This window comes from Stigmatopora nigra, chromosome 5, assembly GCF_051989575.1.
Source record: "Stigmatopora nigra isolate UIUO_SnigA chromosome 5, RoL_Snig_1.1, whole genome shotgun sequence".
Taxonomy (NCBI): Eukaryota; Metazoa; Chordata; class Actinopteri; order Syngnathiformes; family Syngnathidae; genus Stigmatopora; species Stigmatopora nigra.
The window spans coordinates 14,084,674-14,106,111 of NC_135512.1; the positions used below are offsets into that span (position 1 = coordinate 14,084,674).

The 21,438-nt window shown below is 39.2% G+C and overlaps 1 protein-coding gene across 2 annotated transcripts in view; it reads right to left on the reverse strand.

Annotated features, from left to right (window-relative positions):
• Window positions 1-3,179: 3,179 nt before the first annotated feature.
• Window positions 3,180-21,438, reverse strand: part of LOC144196672 (uncharacterized) — a 162,751-nt gene continuing 144,492 nt past the window's right edge. The window contains exon 6 of one of the 2 annotated variants that reach the window (XM_077717041.1): window positions 3,180-3,664. The gene's annotated coding sequence lies outside the window, so the exon portion shown is untranslated. Of the gene's footprint in view, window positions 3,665-15,101; window positions 15,369-21,438 lie in introns of those variants that run through there. The other variant, XM_077717042.1, reaches the window with a different exon arrangement.

The window sequence follows — 21,438 nt, forward strand, 5'->3', positions numbered from 1 at the left end:
TGAATTTTTGTTAGGGTGCTTGGACGTTTGCTCGCCGGTCTTTTGGTCACCGGTGTTTTGGTCCCTTTTGGTCGCCGGTCTTTTGGTCGTCGGTCAAATGGTGACAGAGTTTACAGTTGAAACCAGCTCTCAGAATTATATTTATGAGGGAGAGTTTAATATCTAAAAGAGAGAGTTTAATATCTAAGTACTGTTTGAATATCAAAGTACATTTGACCGGTGACCAAAAGGGACCAAAAGACCGGCGACCAAAAGACCGGCGACCAAAAGACCGGCGACCAAAAGACCGGCGACCAAAAGACCGGCGACCAAAAGACCGGCGACCAAAAGACCGGCGACCAAAAGACCGGCGACCAAAAGACCGGCGACCAAAAGACCGGCGACCAAAAGACCGGCGACCAGAAGACCGGCGACCAAAAGACCGGCGACCAAAAGAACGGCGACCAAAAGAACGGCGACGAAAGGCCGGCGGCCAATAGAGCGGCGACCAAACGTCCAGTCACGTTTGTTATCCATGCTATTGCAAAATAATGTCCCACTGTAGCAGACAGAGTAATTGTTTAATTGATGATAGACACACTAACTTGTTACTGGTTGCAATCACTATTTGAAGACTGTGTCATATTAAAATGGTGACGTGCCATGACCTTACTTTACTGTGGCTGTGTTGTGAGGAAGCACATCCATTATGACATTGATGTGGAATGTCTTTCCTGATAGAAGAGGGTTTCCATTATCTGTTAAAACTTTTTTTTAAATGGAATTGACTAAATCATTCATTCATTTTATGAACCGCTTTATCCTCACTAGGGTTATGAGGGGTTCTGGAGCCTATTCCAGTTGACTTCGGGCCAGAGGCGGGGGTTGCAGGGCACGAGGAGACTGACAACCATTCATACCTAGGGGCAATTTAGAGTGTCCAATCAGCCTACCATGCATGCTTTTAGAATTTGGGAGGAAACCGGAGTACCGGGGGAAAACCCACACAACATGAAAACTCAACACCGGTGGACTGACCTGGGTTTTAAACCCAGAACTCCAGAGCTATGAGGCCAACACGCTAACCCCTCAAATTTACGGGACACCCTTGAGTAAATCAATTCCCCCAAAAAATTAACAAAAAACTTGAAGAAAATACCATTGATGCTATAAATTACAATTGCTATTTACTTACTGTAACAAGATTTAATGTTATTTGTTATTTGATTTATATTACTTTGACTGTTAAAAAGAGCACAAGACAAACTCAGGTTAAGCAGTGATTCAATGTCATCTTTGGGGGAAATTAAAAAGAAAAAAAAACAGAAATGAAAGGAGTCCCCTTCTGGTTTTATGTAATGAAGGCACAACCACAGAGAGCCACTGAGAAGTGTGGCAATGCTGCCTCCTCACTGACCTCAAAAGTGAACTGTAAAATTATTTCTCAGTTGCTCCTGTGAGTTGAGATGGAGGGAGCGTTCCACAGACCTTGAGGGCATTTAACATTGTTAAAGGTGTAGGTTTTCAATTACGCTGGGATTGTGCGTGTATGTGAGCGTGCGTGTGCATCTGTAGCCACATTCTCTTTCCTGATCCAGTTAGCACCTACAGTGCATGGATGCAATGGCATACTTTTGATGACAGCTTACCTAACACTATGCAATACTACACAAAAATGTGGCGACTTTAATCAGTCATGACACATTTCATGAATGACATTTGACAGAAAGAATAACCCCAGTCAATTTTAATGTACAATGTGTAAACATTGTAATTATAAGACGTCAAGAGGGTCCATCCAGAGAATGAATGAATAAATCAAATTAAAATAAAAGTGGAAAGAGCTAATGGTCTGCTTTTTAGTTGTCTTCTGATCATCTTAACAATTACAACACTTTATACACAACAATTAGCTGATTTTAAACAAGGAATATGAAATTACAGCTCTTCACTTGACCACGTTTACTAGCTAATTTGCAATCCATCACATTCCACTCATCTCCACCCAGTAAACAAAGATATCAAGTGATTGATCATTTGATCTGTGTCAATATAGGCAAGACCTAATCAATAAACACACTAATGCAATTCTCGAGAGCAATGTGTGTTTTTGTGTGCTTGGCTGTTGGTTAGAGAGGTGTTCAAGGGTGGGGGATAGAGTGTGTGTGTGTGTGTGTGTGTGTGTGTGTGTGTGTGTGTGTGTGTGTGTGTGTGTGTGTGTGTGTGTGTGTGTGTGTGTGTGTGTGTGTGAGTGAAGCTCTTGAGCATGAAACCAGGAGTGTAACAGACAATAACAGAATCAGTTTCATCACCTTAGGCATTGAGGATGAGCAGGAAGACACGAAAAGAAGGAGATGGAAAGGGGAGCCATATAAAGAGTATAAAATGATTAGGCACACACAGCCCCCCTCGCACACACACACACACACACACACACACACACTCTCAGCTTCCATCAGTTGCCTGCAGAGTTTTGAGTTATGTCCACAGTCATGTGATCATTTACACTCATTTCAACAGATAACCAGAGGGAGAGTGTAAGCATGACTGGGTTTTTGTGATTGTTGCGAAGACAAATCTAAACTCCAAAAGAAGTGAGCTTGTAGCTTTATGAAAATTTTAGGGGGTCTCATATTCGATATTCACTCAATGTATATATCCCTCCATCAGGAAGTTCTTACAAATTGGGATTTTTGGCTCCATGTATTTGATGAAGAATACATGAATAAGACTTAAAGGGCTCTTTAGTTTCAGTTGAAAAATATATGGCAGTTAAGCCTCAGAAATGTGTGATGAAAGCCTTATTTCTATTATTCTATAGTCTTGTTTGCCCTCCCTAGTTAAATTACATTTATTGGCATCCAACATATTGTAACACTGTATTTTCACAATTTAACATTCGGCAATTTTTTGGCTCAATCTTTTTGTTGCTGTTCATGTAAAAGCCCAGTGCTTTTGCAGTAGAAGGTTGTGGAAAAAGTACTGCCTTGGCACACTCGCTCATCCATCTAAGAGGAGCCCTGTTATATTCGTGATTGAGGGTCAGGGGGAGACAAAATGGAGATGTCGATATCTGTTGCAAATGCTTTGGCTCCATTATAGGATGCACCCTGCCTCTTACCTTGGGACAGCTGAGACCTTGGACAGGATAAGCTATAAAAAATAATTGTACTGTCAAGTTGTTGAACCAAAAGATGAAAAGCGATTGAATTGCTTTTACTTCAAAAATTATCTGCCACAAACACATGTTTTGGGAAAAATAACCAGGTCAAAATATTCAACAGAACACATTCATATTCTCAAAGTGTAAAACTTAATATATGATTAAGCTGTACATGACTTTTTAAATGAATATTTTTGTAAATAAATTCGTTGCCAGGTAGAAAAGGGCATGACCTACAGAGTTACATTCAAACAACACAAATATAATTCATATTGAATGACTTGATTTGACAATGAAAGGGTCTGCTTTTCCTTCTCTGATATGAGATCCAGGCTAAATGTTGTATTCTCGATCCAGTTCAATTTGTTTCATCTTCAGCATGATTCACAATGCTCCTCCACCAGGAATTACCTTGGAAGGTATAGATATTTAGAGCAATGCCAATAAGTCTCCGTGTGATGTCAGCAATGGTATCCCCTCAAATGGTAGCCCGCAGGTCTGATGTAACACCTTTGCCAACTCCTACACATAAAGAGAGAAAGTAATGTCAATGTAGTGGAGTGAGAGAGAGTGATAAAGTAGTGAGTGTACTGTACATGAAAGTCTTCTCCCATTCAATGCAATTATCCATGAAAGAAATATATCACCTATTAACTCTTAAAAAATATCAGAGGTAATTTTGAAAATGTCTTCCTTTTTATTCTCTTAAAAAATAAGCATCTTTTATACGTTTTCCAGTTTGCAGTTTTGGCTTGAAATAAATGACTACAGACTGTTTTACATCTTATAATTCAGTGTGGAGAGCCCTGTGAAGAGCCAGGTCTGGCACACATACGGTAGGTGCACATTTTCACACATTCATGCAAACCAAATTCAATAATGTCTCTTCCTGGGGATATGTATTGCAGAAACATCTCAGTAGTGGAAAATCACCTTTTCCTTGTCATTGTGCACAGCACTCCCAAGAGAACACCCAAAAATCTACTAGCATTGCCTCAAGACATTTCGAGATCAGATTTTCCTTCAAATGCTATTTGGGTACAGACTAGACACTCAATTATAACTACATATGTTGGTGACAGATTTTCAAGAAAACACATCCAATGTTTAAAGGTTGGAAACATGCATTTGTCACGTCTTCCTAAAATGTATAAGGCCAGAACTGTCTAGCCTATTTGAGTCCACTCCGGTCCGAAATGTGTGCAGTGGGTGAATGTTTACATTCCATCTGACGAAGAATACACATTCTCAACAGTTTAGTATCTAAAAAGTATAATCAGTTGATTGTAGTCAAGTGCTACATTTTTCAAAAAAAAATTATGGGTTACAATGTCTGAGCGAGATCAGTTGTTTTAGTTCAGTTGTTTTGAGTAATGATTTTGTTTCTGAACGACTTTATCCTCACTAGGGTTGCGGGGGATGCTGGAGCCTATCCCAGCTGATGGGCGGTGCACACCTTGTCTCGGTGGCCAGCCGATCGCAAGGCACAAGCAGAGGGACAAGCATTCACACTCACACCTTTACCTAGGTGCAAATTTAGTGTCCAATAAGCCTAACATGCAAGTCTTTGGAATGTGGGAGGAAACCAAAGTACCCAGAGAAAACCCACGCAGGCCCGAGGAAAACATGCAAACTCCACACACGTGGACCGAACTGGATTTGAACCCAGTTCCCCATAGCCGTGAAAACACACTCAAGCTGCCATATATTATCCTCCCCTCTTTCACAAAGTTGTGCTATTAATTCCAAATGTCCAAAAGAAGCATAACAATGTGTTGAGTTTCTGTCTAAAAAGCTGTATTATTTAAGCTCTAGCAGTATTTAACATTATTTTTAGGGCCTATAATTACTTTTTTTATAATTGTATATTTTCTTATTTTTGCAAAGCTAGTCCATTCCTGATGGATTCCCTTCATTATTAATCAAATACAATTACTGTGTGACTTATTTCAGAGGGCCATTAGCATGTGTATGTGTGTGTGTGTGTGTGTGTGTGTGTGTGTGTGTGTGTGTGTGTGTGTGTGTGTGTGTGTGTGTGTGTGTGAGCTTGAGCGTATTTAAATAGCATAAAGTAATTGGAAAAACAGGACAGGAGACGAAAAAAACAGTCCTTGTGGAATTACTCAAACCTCCTTGTTTAATAAAACCATCACTCGTCCGCCCATTACTGGATCTGAAATTGACATAAATTTAGAATGGATTGATGCATTTTATGGAATTTCTTGTTTATTCTATGGATTGTCATCCCCCAAAAGAAGGTAAATATCATCCATAGTTACATTTCCGATTCTTCATTCAACACTCAACTGCAGAAGTGAATGGTTGTCCACCTCCTCAGGCCATGCGATTGGCTGGCCACCAATTCAGGATGTCCCCCCCGCCAACATATCGTGGGATAGGCTCCAGCACCCGTCGTGACCCTTTTCAGGATGGAAGATGGTCCCCGACTTGTGGACTTTCTGTGGGTGGCTCCACTTTTTTACCTAGGTCTATAATGTCTTGTGTGTCTGTCTTGCTACTGCAACCAAGAAATGTCCCAAATACGGGATGAAATGAAGTTCTAATCTAATCTAACATAAACGATTGGCCATTGAAGAGCCGAGCACCTATTTGTCCCACGCCACTTTTACCAATTAATCCTCATATTGCTTTTCTAATTTGGATGTAATGGCCTCAAAATAAAGCTAAAATATCTTGCTTTATTATTTCATAACCTTATCCATATGCTGACAGATTTTTCCAAAGAGAAGAGATATGTGTGCACCCTAATATTTATACCATAGTTATCAATTAAATATGCAGTTTCATTAGTTTGTTTATAAGATGAAGTATATTTGAAGAAAGCAGTGGTGACATGTTTTCCATATACCGTAAAACACAGGTAAAATTTGGATATTATCCAAAGTGTTGTACGGAGTTTGATATTATAAGATGGGGCACCAAGCTGATGGGACTGGTATCACCAAATACTAATAATTTGAGTACATCCGTGGTCACACCAAGCAAATATTTTGCAGAGAGAAACATTAGGCCAGTGTTAGATGTCAACTGTGATATGTATGCCTGCTTAAACACTATATTGTAGCACCACACACCATTGTATACATCCTTTTTAACACCTACCTCCCCCGAGCCAAGCCCCCTTACACCCGCAAACTAGGCCCCCTAGAGGGCTGGACGCGGCTGGGCCAACAGCAGCCCCCAAAGTTCTGCCCCTGGTGCTAGTACCATTTACCTCCATTAATATGCAGTGCACCCGCTCCTCTCGCTTGGCACTCTACCCTGTCATTAAGTTTTCAGTGCATGCCATAATTTTAGAGAATAGAGAGATTTTTCTTTTTCGAAGATGTGCTATCAATATAATATTTACATTGGCCAATACTGTACCAACGGATTCTGTACGGGTTGGGGGGGAGGTATCTGGAAAAAACACCAACAAGTGTGTTGTATAAATTATCTCATTTTCTCAAACACTTTATCCTCGTAGGGTCGCGGGGGTGCTGGAGCCTATCCCATCAGACTTCAGGCCAGAGGCGGGGGACACCCTGAATTGGTGGCCAGCCAATCGCAGGGCACTAGGAGATGGACAACCATGCTCACTCGTATTTAGGGGCTATTTAAAGTGTCCAAACAGCCTACCATGCATGTCTTTGGAATGTGGGTACCCAGAAAAAACCCACACAGGCCCGGGGAGAATATGCAAACTCCGCACAGGTGGACTGACCTAGATTTGAACCCATATCCCACAATGTGAGGCCAATGCGCTAACCACTCGTGCCACCGGGCAACCCTTGTATAAATTATTTGTGTGATTATAATAGTCACCTAACGGATAACATAAGAGGCCCTTTACCTAAACTGAAATTTCAATACATCCAGGTGGATTAGTCAGTGAACATGTCATATAAACTACAAAAACTCATTCAATTGGTGTCCTCACTTTGCAAACAAAACCAACTATGCCTTAATGAGGACAAAAATTGAACTCTTCTCGACGCCTGTCTCTTCTCGACTTCTGTTATCCCATGGAAGTCTTCCCCTCTCGTTCAACCCCCCCTTTGGTTCCTGGTCCAGCTTAGTAGAACCCTCTCTCTCTCACCCACTCGCTCAGCCCCTGTCTCTTAACCTCTCTCGCCCCCTCCCTCGGGGCAGAAGTAAACCACGCCTTGAGGCCCTGCTCCCATTGTGAGGCCTCTGCTACTTCTGTTTGGGGCCTTTGTGTGCCGCTAATCAGCCGTGGGGCTATGCTCAGCCCAAAGTGTGTGCGTGCGTGAGTGTATGTGTGTGTCCCTTGCCCTCATTACGTAGCCACACTGGGAGGCCAGCCTGGGAAGTTTCTGCTGCGCTACACCCCTCCCTCTACGCCTCCATCACCAATTGCTCAGCCATAGTTGTCCATCATCCCTTCTTATTTTACAACATTTTGAGCTGCAATGCCCATGAGTTTTGTTGTTGTTGTTGTTGTTGTTGGTGTTGTTGTTACATTCAAAACAATAAAATCACACAAAGAATTGCCATCAGTTTGCATCTTTGTTGTAGGCTGTTTAGTTGCCGTTTTGGATCACTGAGACAGTTCTCACACTGCTGTGCTTGCATTCTTTAGGAAAGACACAAACAATATGAATGGATGACATCAAGGCACACTTGCTCAAGTTATGACTCATAATGTATCAGCACCGTATGTTTGAGTGATGAGTCAACTGTCCGTTGCCCTTAATAGCTCCATCTTTCCAACTGGATCCCCCTTCACCCATCTGTCCCAACCCACTCCTCCTCAACTTTACCTCCCTTTCATCTGTCTGTTTCTGCTTTTCACTTGCTAATTCCCATGCACCCACTTCCCCCAACAACTATCCATGACTACCCTCCCGAGAGAGCAGGGGTAAGGAACCTGTGGCTCGGGAGCCAAATGTGCCTCTTTTGATGGGTCCGTCCATATGTCTCTTCGCAAGCCTGTGAGGTAAAAGATGGGAAGAGCTGGTGAGAGAACTGAGTCCCAAAAGCACCAATAGGACCGTCATGTCGGCATTCTGCTTCTGACAATACCTCTGATACCATTTAATCACTATTTTTCCATTAAACCATGTATACTCTCATTAATACTCATTTGTTAGCGTAACAATGTTGTCAAAATAATCCGGAGACCTTTTCTACTATGTATTCATATATGAATTGTGTTTTTGGGTCTCTCTGTCATAAAGGTTCCCGACCCCTGCAATAGTGTGAGGTCCAAAAATGTTTTAGCAACTTGTTGTCCTTGACTTAAGAACAACCTTTATTACTTCTCTGATCAGTTAAATGACACCCACTCAGAGATTAGATTTCAATGTGGTACATTTCGACATCTATTTAGTGCCGACCCGTTAAGGATTACGTATAGGGAGTTGGTGCAAATCTATGGGATTTGTTGGTTTCCACCAGTCAATTGCATGGTGCAATCAGTACACACACATATATATATATATATATATATATATATATATATATATATATATATATATATATATATATATATATATATATATATATATATATATATATATATATATATATATATATATATATATATATATATATATATATATATATATATATATATATATATTTTTTTTTTTTAATTTTATTTATTATTATTATTTTTTTTTTAGTAACACATTTCTTTATTTATTTATTAACTTATTTATTACCTATCTATGTATCTCTAAAATGTCTTTTCCAGTGTCTGCATTCTTACCCTCTTGCTACTGTGACAAATAAATTTCAGGATGAATAGTTTTATAATCTAATGTAATCTAATATAGAAGAAACCATCTATGAGCAACATATCTTCGATAAGTAACCTGCCTTGCATGTCTTTGAACTGTGGAAAAATGTTCAGAAAATGGACATAGTGCATAATATAATACTAAGGCGTCCAAATTTTCTAATGACCTATAAAAGGATAGGGGCATTGATAAACTGATCATGACAAGGCTAGAGCTGATATTGGAGTATTTAATGTTTGAAAGATAATGGCCTCGAAAATATAAAGTCGTTGAAATGTTTCTACCATTGTGATATTAACTATTTTAAAAAAGTAAGTCCTTCGTATCCATACACTAAAAAACTGAATTCAATACTTCCTTGGCCCGCATTGTACAGTTTCTGAAACTTTAATAAAAAAGAGAATTTAGAAATAAAATTACATTTATAAAGAAAATACTTATCCAATCTCATAGTATAACAAAAAAAGAAATGTAAGCCAATGTGAAATGAGTGAGGGATTTTCTTTTATGAGATATAACGTGGAATAAATACTTTATTGGGTGTTTGCTTTCGTGTGTGTGTGTGTGTGGGTGGAAGGGGGAGGGTTGTTAGTGAGAGAGAAAGAGTGAGAGAGAGAGAGAGAGAGAGAGAGAGAGAGAGAGAGAGAGAGAGAGAGAGAGAGAGAGAGAGAGAGAGAGAGAGAGAAATAGGAAAAGAAATGATAATTACTGGTGACTCAGGGTTGTGTGACTATAATCCCTTGAAAATCTACACTCGTACAGGTGCTCACTAAATCCAATTACCAAGCGAGGAGGTGAAGAGGAGGAGGAGAAAGTAAAAGAAAAAAAATTGTAATACTACCTTCATATTGGAAGCAAAATAAAACAAATATATTCATGTATTCTTCGAGTAGAATGCCGAAATGGCTCAGTGAAGTATACATTCTATCCTTGAATTTGTTTTTCAATCTTCAGGACACCCTATTCTTATCACTGGTGTGGGGAAGGATTTTCAAAACTTCCCTTGTGGGGATATGAACAAAACATGTGTTTTGCCTTAACTTTAGCATGGTCAGAGCAACTCCCATTTTAACACTTAAGCGTGGTCAATAAATTAACAATATTATAAAAACCCACGTGGAGTCTAATAATAATTTGTGAAAATATATAACTTGAACAAATTTGGACATTGGAGGCTTTTATTGGTAATATTTTTTTTACATAAACGCCAACAAAGGCAAAACTTTCCTAAAAAAAAAAAATCTAAGCCAATCAATAATTCTTGTTTTTCTTCTAACCTTGTAGTGGTAGAATTTAAATTTCTGCAAACAACAGACACTGGTCATATATGACAACAGAAAATTTCCTTTTTTTTCTTTCTTGCTCTTCTGTCTGACTGTCCGATTCTCCTTCCTTCTTTCCTCCTCGCTCAGTCTTTCTGTTCCTTTCACTTTTCCTCTGTCATTCTCTCACTCCTTCTTTCTCTTTCTCTAACTCTTTCTTTCTCTTTCTTTCTGTTACTCTCTCTCTCTCTCTTTCCCTCTCTCTCTCTTTCTCTCTCTCTCTCTCCCTCTCTCTCTATCTCTCTTTCTCTCTATCCATCTATCTATCCCTCTCATTCTTTCCTCCTTTTTTTAACATTTCAAACCATATTTAATAGGTCATTTTGTGTTGAGGTATCCCCGTAAGAAGAAATTGAGCTGTCTCAGTCATTGTAATATGAGTGGTGTGTGTAGCATATTGTCCATTGGCCATTCACTCATAGTCAATAATAGCACATGATGTCAGTGCAGTTTATTCTTACTCTCTTTTTTTTCCATGTGGAGCTAGACATAGTAGAGCATGTGCAGTGCAACTTGTTGTATTGTCTCTCTGTGGCGAAAACTAGGCCTCTTATCCACTTTACCCTGGACAGACCACACAGATCTGGAAAGGCTTTTACGACACATTCAAATCAGCAACACAGTTTGTGTGCATTGTTACTCAAGGAAACTGCTCCATGGATGTGTTGGATGGTAGAATTTAAAAAAAGTATAAAACACTAGTGCTCTTAAGCGACATAACATTCTTCATCACATGGGATCCATAGTTAGCTCGCATTAAATCACTTTTTGTCAATGCAAAAATGATCATTTTATATACACCTATTAATAGGGGCATGAAATATAGTCCCTACCTTACATAATTCGAATTAAAACCATATAAGAGACAAGGGTTTGGAAATTAACTTTTGTAAAGATGAATTAGCCATTAACTATTTCCCAAATGACTTGAACGGGCCAGCATGGTCAAACATCAACACACTGAGTTTAGTCCCCCTCATTCATATGCAATAGCAGATCACATGGGGGAAGCCCACACCACAATTCCCACTTGTATTCTTTGAAACAGTCTAAAACCATGAAAAATACTACATTTAAAAGACAGGTTGATAATTCTTCAAAAGGGAAAAAAATAAATCCACTTTACATTGCCTTCTAAACTTGAAGCAGATGAAATCCCCTTAAAAAAAAACCGACATACCATCTGATCAACTCAGGACTATAAGTGCTAGCTCCAGCACAATACCTTTGTTTGCACAGTAGCTTTGCTTTGTAGCCACTGAGAGCTACATCCTGGTAAAATTTCCATTCCCGTTATGTACTAATTTTGACTGGGCAACAATTAAAAGTTTTAATTGCTATCAATAGCATAGACGTCTTATTGCTAAATCTGATAATCACAGTGTTATACAGAGAAATTAAATTTTTTTACAGTATATGCAGTACTCATACTCCGATTATGCCCTTACTTTGCGCTCCAGATTTTAATCTGACGATCTTGTCCCAAAACAATGGATAAAGTGGGGCTCTAATGAGGAAAAAATGGGGTGAAGCAGAGACTGAAGGATCATCATCTGCCTAGGGATTGGAACCACCAGTCCAATGCAAAAGACTCAACATGCCCTGGCAGGATGTGACGGACGTTCTCTCTCTGCAACTCAGTCCATACAGTCAGGAGTCCCCAAATGTTGAACAGCTTTCTCAATAATACTTGGGATTTTAACTGAAAGATGACTGTAGTAATGCCACGCTGGTAAAAACATTGATAATAATATGCAGACAAGTAAAGCGTAGATGGTGTAGAATTGGAATCCATGTGAATTATGTCAGAGATTATAAATTGAACCAGCAATAATGTCAACACACTACTTTTGTGTTGTAAATACACTGACATTTTCACAAGCAATGGTCCATCCTGAACCTAAGTGCAAAAAGTCAATTGATTATATTCAGAATTTTGCACAAATAAAATATTATAGATAAGAGACGCTATGCAGATCCATTTCAGCAATGACTACGCAGCTCCTACCAAACCAGTGTTAAAATTAAAAAGTCCACAACTTGCTGCCTTAGTATTATTCCTACAAACCTCTTTAAAACGTTGTGATTGCCTAGCCCCAAACATACTGCAGCGTATCAATACTTCTCTCCAAGCAGGAGAATTTCCACAAGCTCTTACCTGTCAACTTGCAGTTTTTTTTACATATTTTATACGTTTTTTTACCATTTCAAATCATGTACGCCGTACACCAACTTTTGTACAGGGGAAAAAAATAAATAAAAAATTGCCAATATTTATGAAAACCGATCTCAACAAGACCGTTTTGGCTAAAACCCAGATAATCTCGTAGGCTAGTAGCCAACGATGCTACTGTTATCGATCGTTACTATTGTCACGGTATACCAGCAAAAATTATCCTCAATCATATGGATTTTTTAGCGGTGCGTACGGCAATATCGATAAAGGATGACATGCGCATGCGTAGATATACACAGAGTAAATATCGTTGAAGCAAGGATGGAGGAGCCACCTAGTAAGAAACGAATGCGTCGTACGGTGTTTGCACGTTTTTTTGGGGCTTTGTACGGGGAATCATAATCATTTATAAGGGGGGTTATCGGCAGAGGTTGACAGGTATGCGAGCTTAAAAAACAGTACAGAAAAAAAACATCTAAAAAATCTAATCTGGATTCCACAACACTTCGTAAATATAGGCCAATTTCAAATGTACCATTGATGGGGAAATCGTTGAAAAGGTTGATTTTTTTTAGCAAATTTATGTTTTTATGATCTCAAATGTATTTTTCCTTATATCCTCATATCCATATCTGGATTTCATCCACACCAGAACACTAATACTGAGCTAATCAAAGTCTTGCATGATGTTCGTTGTAACAATCACTCAGACAAATCTTATGGTAAAGCTTATGATTATTATGGTATTACTAGATCTGAGTGCCGCGTTTGACACGGTTGATTATAACATACTACTTAGCAGAATGGAACCGTGATTAGAGCTCACAGACACTGAATGACTGACAATAAATGGATATACCAGAATTTTCTACAGAAAAATACAGGAAAGGCAAAGGTGATCAATTTTAGCTTCAAAGAGGAGAGGTCAAAGATCAAACCTCACCTTGGTTCAATGTCATTGACAGCTGCAAATCAGGCTACAAATCTTGGTATAAAACCCCTTTTATAAAAATACACAATAATATTGTTTTTTTTAAGTTAATTTATTTGTTTTTACTTCTAATTCCTATTTTAAGTGTTTCTTGGTTTCACGGTATTACTGATTTAATGTGACCTTTCAATTTTGTTTGCTTTTGTATTAATTTGTTGTATAGAATATCTAGTAGTGGCATTTACAAGTGACATAACCTGAGTGAGCCTACACATTCAGATTATTTTCTAATTAAATTTCCTTTAATATCATTTATATTTTATTTCATTTAAATATGTTTCATTATTATCACTTCTCTGTCAAACTGAAAACAATATTGTTGTTTTTTTTGTAGGTTTTTTAGCTACTGTTGTATTTTTGGCATGTTTTAGTATTGCAAATAATTTCACAAGTACATTATTACATAATTATTGTTAATGTGACTAAAGGTGCCCATTTTATTTGAGTTTTTATTTGATTTTTATTATTTTTTACTGCTAAGAGGGAAAAAAAAACCTTGCCCGCAATTCAACGCTTTCATCCTGAGTTGATTTTTACATTGGTGTTTGTATTAATATTTGGACTTTAAGTCCTTAAAAGTTATCACACCTGTTTTAATGCTTGTCTTAGATGTTGTGAAGGACTAATCATTTTCTTGCATTAAATACTTAAGGAGGGGTAGAAGAAAGAGGAGAAGCACCACCAAAGGGAGATGAAATAAAAAAGAATGAGACCACTCGAGCCTCCAGCCAGACTTGTAATGGAGGTTTGATTAGCAAGCATGTAATGTACTTTACCCCCACAGCTGGAGAGACAGAGGGAGGAGGAGGAGGATGGTGAAAAGAGGCAAAGGATGGAGGTAAAGGTATTGCAGGAGGGAGGGGAATATATAGGCAGTCCTCTCAGCATGTCCTCTCTTCCCACGTCCTCCCCCAACATCCTACAGTACTTTGGATCCAAACAGAAATTGTCCTTCTACTCTACAACCCGACATAACCTCCTGTGGCTGCACCCCCCTAGAGACTTACGCCATCTCCCCGCCACAACCTCCCCTCCTATAGATGCACCATGCTGTGTAAGCGCTGGGTGTGGGTGGGGTAGGATGGGGTTGGAGGTCAGAAGCAGGAAGAGTTTTTTTTTCCTTTCCTGCCCCCATTAACAAGCTGCGAGTCTACTCGCAGGAAGTTGTTTGTGCACAGACAATGCAAGTTTATTTGAATCCTGCGGGGTAAAAATGGCAGTGATGTTACTCAGCTGCTTTTAGGGTTAAAGGGTAAAGAAAATGTTGAGGTAGCATCCATCAGTGGGCTGCTTTTAAGGCAAGAAAACAAATGTGGCTAAAAGGAGGCTGGAAGAAAAATGCTTAGAAAGTCGGCGCCAGAATTTCATAAATGAAAATATGCACCTATTTCCTATTTTTTTATGCTTGTTTGTTTACCTTAATAGCTTGAGTTGGAGAAAAAAACATATTGGAAATATTTCAATCCCTTTAATATAGCCATTTGCAAGAATATCCACATTCTTGATAGTTATTTAAATGTTTTTTTCCTTCTTCCACTTATATTCCTATCTTAAATTGGAAGAAATAACATCAAATACATTTAAATCCAATCCAATCAGAGATGCAATTGCACAAAAAGTTACATGGTACATAATACCATGAACACAATAGAATACAGAAATAAATAACAACACCACATGTGACAAATACAACAATACAACAAGTTTTTCTTTGCTGCTCTACCTCCCACCAAGCCAGATTAGTGTTGCTGTCCCTCCACGCTCTGCCTCACTGTGCTGTCAGCTCAGGGTGTGAGCAGAGCAACGTTAATGTGTGGAGACACCTGACAAGCCCGCTAGCCTTTAGGGCTCAGCCTAACCACTCTGGACCCAAACCCATTGGGAATTAAAACTGCAAAACCAAACAGTCGCTGTGGGAGCTAGTTGGCATCTGCTGAGCTGCCCATGGAAAGGTCTTTAAAGTCCAAAAACTCTGAAACACAAAAATAAACTAGTTTTATTAACTGCATGGTACATTTGTCCATCAACACTAGTCTAACAATTGACAATTGGATTTAGAAAAGGTTTGGGAAAAATGTATTTTTGTCTTCATGCCAGAGGGTCAGTTAGGAAGCCATGCCTACACGTAGGGAAATCAATTCTGGTATGTTAAAAAGGAAGGGAAATTATAGTTCTGTAGATTTAGACAGAGTTTCTTAAATGCTTTTTGACAACAAAAGATGTTTGACAAGGGGGCCACGAGTCAATGTGAATATGTCACTGTAATGTGTTTGAACTACTACTGAGGCTCTTCCCCATCAGTCAAGAGTACAGTAGTGCATTAACTTAAAAATTAATGAGGATTTCCCAGTGTTTAAAGTACAGTAGCTTGTTAGCGCCTGTATCTGTTAAGCCACACACGGTCCCTCTCTACTGTCTCTCTCCAGATGCCCTCATTAATTTTAGATTGCCTCTAAATGAGTCCCCTTCATCGTGGCTGAGGTTTTCTAAATTAGATTCATTTATATTTAAATTGTGAAACAGCCATGCTTAATGAGAAAATTGTTATTTTAGGGGTTATTCCAGATGAGCTGATTGGACAGCTCATAGCTATGTGGACTGAAGTCAATGGAGGAAGCCAAAATGAATTGTGAAATCTGCTTTTCTTTATTAAAAGCATAGAAATACAATTATTTCAGCACAGAATTTAAATTCAACCAAAGCATCAAGTACCTTTTTAATTTGAAAAAGACAGGAGTATTTTCTTTTCTGCCTATTTAAGAAATACATGGTTAGGTCCCTGTGCCATTTTTAATAGACCACGTGCCGATAACCCAGTGGGGGTCCAGACATACGTTGACTCAACAGGTGTTTCTAGCATCACACGACAGACAAAGGAGTCAAGCACCTTTCGACCTAAACTGCTAAACTCTTGAAAATGTCCCATTTACCAAATGAGTGGGACGGCAGTGTCAGAACAGCAATGCTTTTTCCATCCCATTTAGAAAAACCCAAATAATTAATCTGCAGGTTTTCTTCTCCCAACCAGCAGCGTCTTTTAGCAACCCCCAGCTTCTCCACAGTAGGAATTTGACTGTTAGGAATCTAAGTGCCAGGCGTTTAAAACCCGAGGAATGCTATTGTTCTGGTCACAGCTGCAGTAGCTGGAGCCCAACTACTGCTGCCAGTTTGTGTTCAAGAGTGAGAAACTGTGGATGTGTGTGTGTTTTGAAAGAGTGGGAGGAGGAGGAAGGAGGGCAGGAGGAGTCGAAGGTGTGAAAAACCCAACTTTATGTGCTTCCAGTGCTCTGTGGTTTCATGACAAAGCAACGAAGAGTTGACAACAAGTTGACACATTCCTCATGCCTGGGAGGTGGGGCTATGCTCTACCTTTAGAGCACCTTTGCTAAAATTGCAAAACACTAAAAAAGCCTGCAAAATGTCTGCAATTTAACAATTGTTTTACTGATGTGATGATATTGTATAAAAAGAAGCTAGATATTTAAATGGATTGGCATTCCGTCATTTTTCATACCGGTTATCGTCAAAAGGGTCATGATAGGTGCTGGAGCCTATACCAGCTCACAATGTGCACCAGGCAGGGGACATCCTGAATTGATGGCCAACAAGTCTCAGGGCTTAAGCAGACGAGGACCCATTCGCGCACACACTCATACCTAGGGGCAATTTAGAGTGTACAACATGCATGTTTTGGGGGGGGTGTGGGGGGGGGGCACCAACGCACCTGGAGAAAACCCACCCAAGCCCGGAGAGAACATGCAAACTTCACACATGTGGGGTTGAACCCTCGATCTTAGATCGAGGCCAACACGCTAACCACACGCAACGAATTATCAGTAATTATACCTGACCTTAATAGCATAAGGTTGATTACACATAGCATGAAAGTGAGATAGCAGCACATATTAAGGTTTTGTTAAACAGTAATATAAAAAGACATTTTAAAATACTTCTCAACTTTCGATGTCAAGTTAAAACACAAAACAAATAAATACTCTAAACTAATACATTTGAACCGCACTGTTTGGGGGTGGTATTTATTTTTTTACAGTGACGCATATCTCATTTGTCTTTATTTAATTCTTATAAACAAGACAGTAATAATGCATTTATAGCATTATGCACAAACGAGCACAAATGTCAACATGGTGCAGAAATAAAAATTGGCGTTAAAAAAAATCCAAATAAATTAGCACTTTGGGTTCTACCAGTGATATATAAACATTTAGTGATTCAAAAGTGTTTAAATGGACGAAAGGTAATCATCATCTATTTAGGCAGGTGCTTTAGAATATTTAATACATGGCAACATTTGATAGTCATCAGAAATATTAAAATTAATAATCCTATATAAAGATTAACAGCAGATCACATGGTCAATGTTGTCAAAAACTAAAATTCACAAGGAAAATCCATTATGAGGCCTTAAAAGTAGTGGGGCAGCAAAGCTTCTCTTATGGTTATTTATCTCGCTATTATGTCTTTAGTCCTGTCTGTCATTCTTACGAAAAATTATCATCCAGCTGCTTGGAGGAACAATGCTTGGCATTTTTCCAGACGGCTGACTTCAGATACTTTTTGCCACGCTCAATTTGGAGCGTAACGGAAGCCGGGCATGACTGGCACCCTCCAGGGCATTACACTCTCCCTCTATGGGACTCTGCATGTGTGTGTGTGTTTGGGGGTGGGGGTCTGTGATGTGTATGTTTGTATATGTACCTTAAATCACGGAGTACCCATTTGCAATCCACTTCATTCACTTCACTCGGAACAAAAACAAAACAAAAATGGTTATAAATTTTGTATCGTGAACAACTTTTACAAGACATTCATTGTCAAGGGGATTTCCAAGATCCCCAGTGAAAAGCCCGAAAGCTTAAAAATAAGACAATAAATGGATAAATCAAATAGCATGTTCACACCGAGCACTACAAAAGTTCAAAATAAACGACGAACACAAGGCTTGCTCCTCAAAAGTCTGATCAGTCTACAGACATGCAATGTTAGTGATTGGATTTGTTGTGTTTTTGCCCGTGTGACCTGTCCCTGTGATTGCTCATTGAGTTCACTTGTCAGTTTTCCCGCCGCTGGTGTATCGCCAGCCTGCTGCCTCTTGTGAGACCCGGGTGTTTCCGATTGTCTCGTCAACCAAGGTCTGTCTATTTAACCCCTGTGTATTTGTCAGTCCTTGTCGGATCGTCTTGTGTACCCGCGTGTGTCCATGAACTCTCGCCATGTCCTCTGCTCCCCATTTCCCCATGTGTCCACGTCAGGTTAGACTTTGTCTTTGTTATTTTTTTGAAAACCTTGCCACAATTATTCAAGTTTTTGTTAGTGCACTCATAATCCTCGTTTTTGCCTGCATCCCTTTGTTCTGGTCCGACCACTCCTCACGAGCCCCAAAACCTAACAAGCACATCCAATGACCAAGTCAATAATTGGTCTGTGATCAGTATCGAGAGACGTACAACCCTAAAATATATTTATGTACCTTACCAAATTAATTTCTACCAATACACTAAAAATGTAGTAGACAAAAAAGCCCATCAAATTCTGAGGATCAATATGTATACGTCTCTAGAATATTAGTTATTTTTTTCAATGATTTTCCATACCAATAAATCTTACAAGGGTCACAGGGGTGCTTGAGACTCTCCCTGCTAACAATGGGCATCAGGTGGGCGACACCCTGAATTGATCGCCAGCCAATCGCAGGACACAGGGAGACAGACAGCCATTCACGACTCACTTTCATACTTAAGAGGAATTTAGAGCGTTCAACCAGCCTACAGTGAATGTTTTAGGATGTGAGGGGAAACCGAAGTACCTCGAGAAAACCCACACAAGCCTGGTGAGAACATACAAACTTCACACAGTGAAGACCAACCTGGGATCGAACCCTCGACTCCAGAACTGTGAGGCCAATGCACTGAACACTCGTCAAGCTGGTTGCTTAGCGGGAAACAGTACTATTAAATGGTATTGTTTTGGTATGAAAAGTTTAAGCACTCAAATATTTTCTCTGTACATGACCAACATACCTGTTGATCCATAATTTATTATTTTGTCTCTGTATATTATAAAGCATGAAATTGTTTTCATTTAGATGGTCAAAAGTCCCTCTTGTCTAAGTTGAACAATGTTATACCCTTCAACTCTGACAGTCACCAAAACAGAGAGTATTTTGGTGAGGGATACACCAACAATTCATTCATCATGGACAGTTTATATAGTCATTGTACATACACTGTACACACATACAAAAGAACACATACAAAAACACAAATACTGCCTCTCTGACTCCAAACTTGTGTGAATGGTTAACAGTACGACTCAAGTCTTCCTCCTTGAGTACAATGAGGATGTGTTTGCCACCAGTAACCCGTAACACACTGACAAAAAACAACAAGAAAACAACAACACAGAAGAGACAAACATCATCCGCTGACCAGCTCTCATGTTTGAGACAGAAGTTCATTCAATAAAGAGAGAAAACGGCAATAGTTGATCTATTGTGTCTAAAAAAAAAATTCAGTTCCATCAGGAGATTAAATATGAGAATAAAGCCCCACAGTTCGGCTGATGTGGTGTGATTTGGCACTACTTGACACCACTTACACAGTATTCTCTTTGACAATATCGGATGCATGGCACAACACATGCTTTGATTTTTGACACATGAAATTTAATGTGATCTCGCCACCAGACACTCTTAAGTATTGTGAGAACCCAAAGATTGTGTTACTTTGAAAATGTATTTATTTTTTTTAAAACACTATAAAAACGACCACAATCTAGATAGGTCACATAACGAAATCTTATTCGGGACCGTTGTGTGGTGGTCAGTAGAAGTATTTTTTGTTAAAATTATGTTATAAAATAGTACATGGGTTGGCAAGCTATACTGTCGACACTACACGTATTTTGAACAAAATCGTAAGATGTTAGAAATCTAAATGTCCATTTAGTAGATATGCCACTCCCTGTATGTACAGTAACTCCATCTCAAATACGTTTCAAGTAATGCCACCATAATTTGATGTATGCCACTGAAGCTGATCTAGTGTGACTGAAGGCCAGGCCAAAATAAACAGAGGTGTGTTTCGGATTTGTTCATCCGCTGGCTCTGACAGGATAAATACTAACAAGCAGTACGTCGTCAAACAAATTGTCGCACTTGCAAGGAAATAAGAGGACATCTTAAGGAAAATTGACTTGTTATTGTGCATATGGTAACATTCCAAGTAAATATTTTGTTCTCTATTCATTAAAATATACTTACAAGCGGTGCCAATCTATGTGCAATATAGTAATCCCTCGAAAATTGCCGTTAATGTAGACCAGACATGGGCGCGATTATCGAAAAATCACGAAGTAGGGTCACCCGTATTTTAACTACCTTTTTTTATAACTACATGTTTCACAAAATCATAAAAGAAAAAAAATGTAATTGTACAAGATGCACCTGATTATAAGCCGCAGGTGCTCATGCAATAATATGAGATATTTACAGTCAAATATGTATGGGTGTTTGTGCATGGTTGCCCGTCTCCTTGTGTCCTGCAATCGGCTGGCCACCGGTTCAGGGTTTCTCCCGCCTTTGGCTTGTAGACCGCTAGGATTGGCTACAGCACCACCGTGACCCTAATGAGGATGAAGTGTTTCAGATAACGAGAGAAGAGAGATGATATGAGATGTAACAAAGAAATATTTGATTGATCAAAGAGTTATTTCTCATCTCATCTCCTGAAACGCTTTTTCTTCTGGATTTGAACCCAGGACCCCAGAACCATGAGGCCGACGTGCTAACCACTCGATCCACCGGAAGATGTTTAAAAATGACTGACAGAGAGTTGTTTACTTCCTTGGCATGTGGAGACAATGTGTAGTTGCTGAAACTGGATGAAAACCAGCTCTGGGATGTAACAGTCTATATAATTTTTAAGCCGACGCAGCATTTAGCTTAGCAGCAACAGCAATGTGTGACCTTAGGCTTGAGGTGCCATTGCCCAGTGTCAGTTGGGTTTGCTGATTTGTTCCCA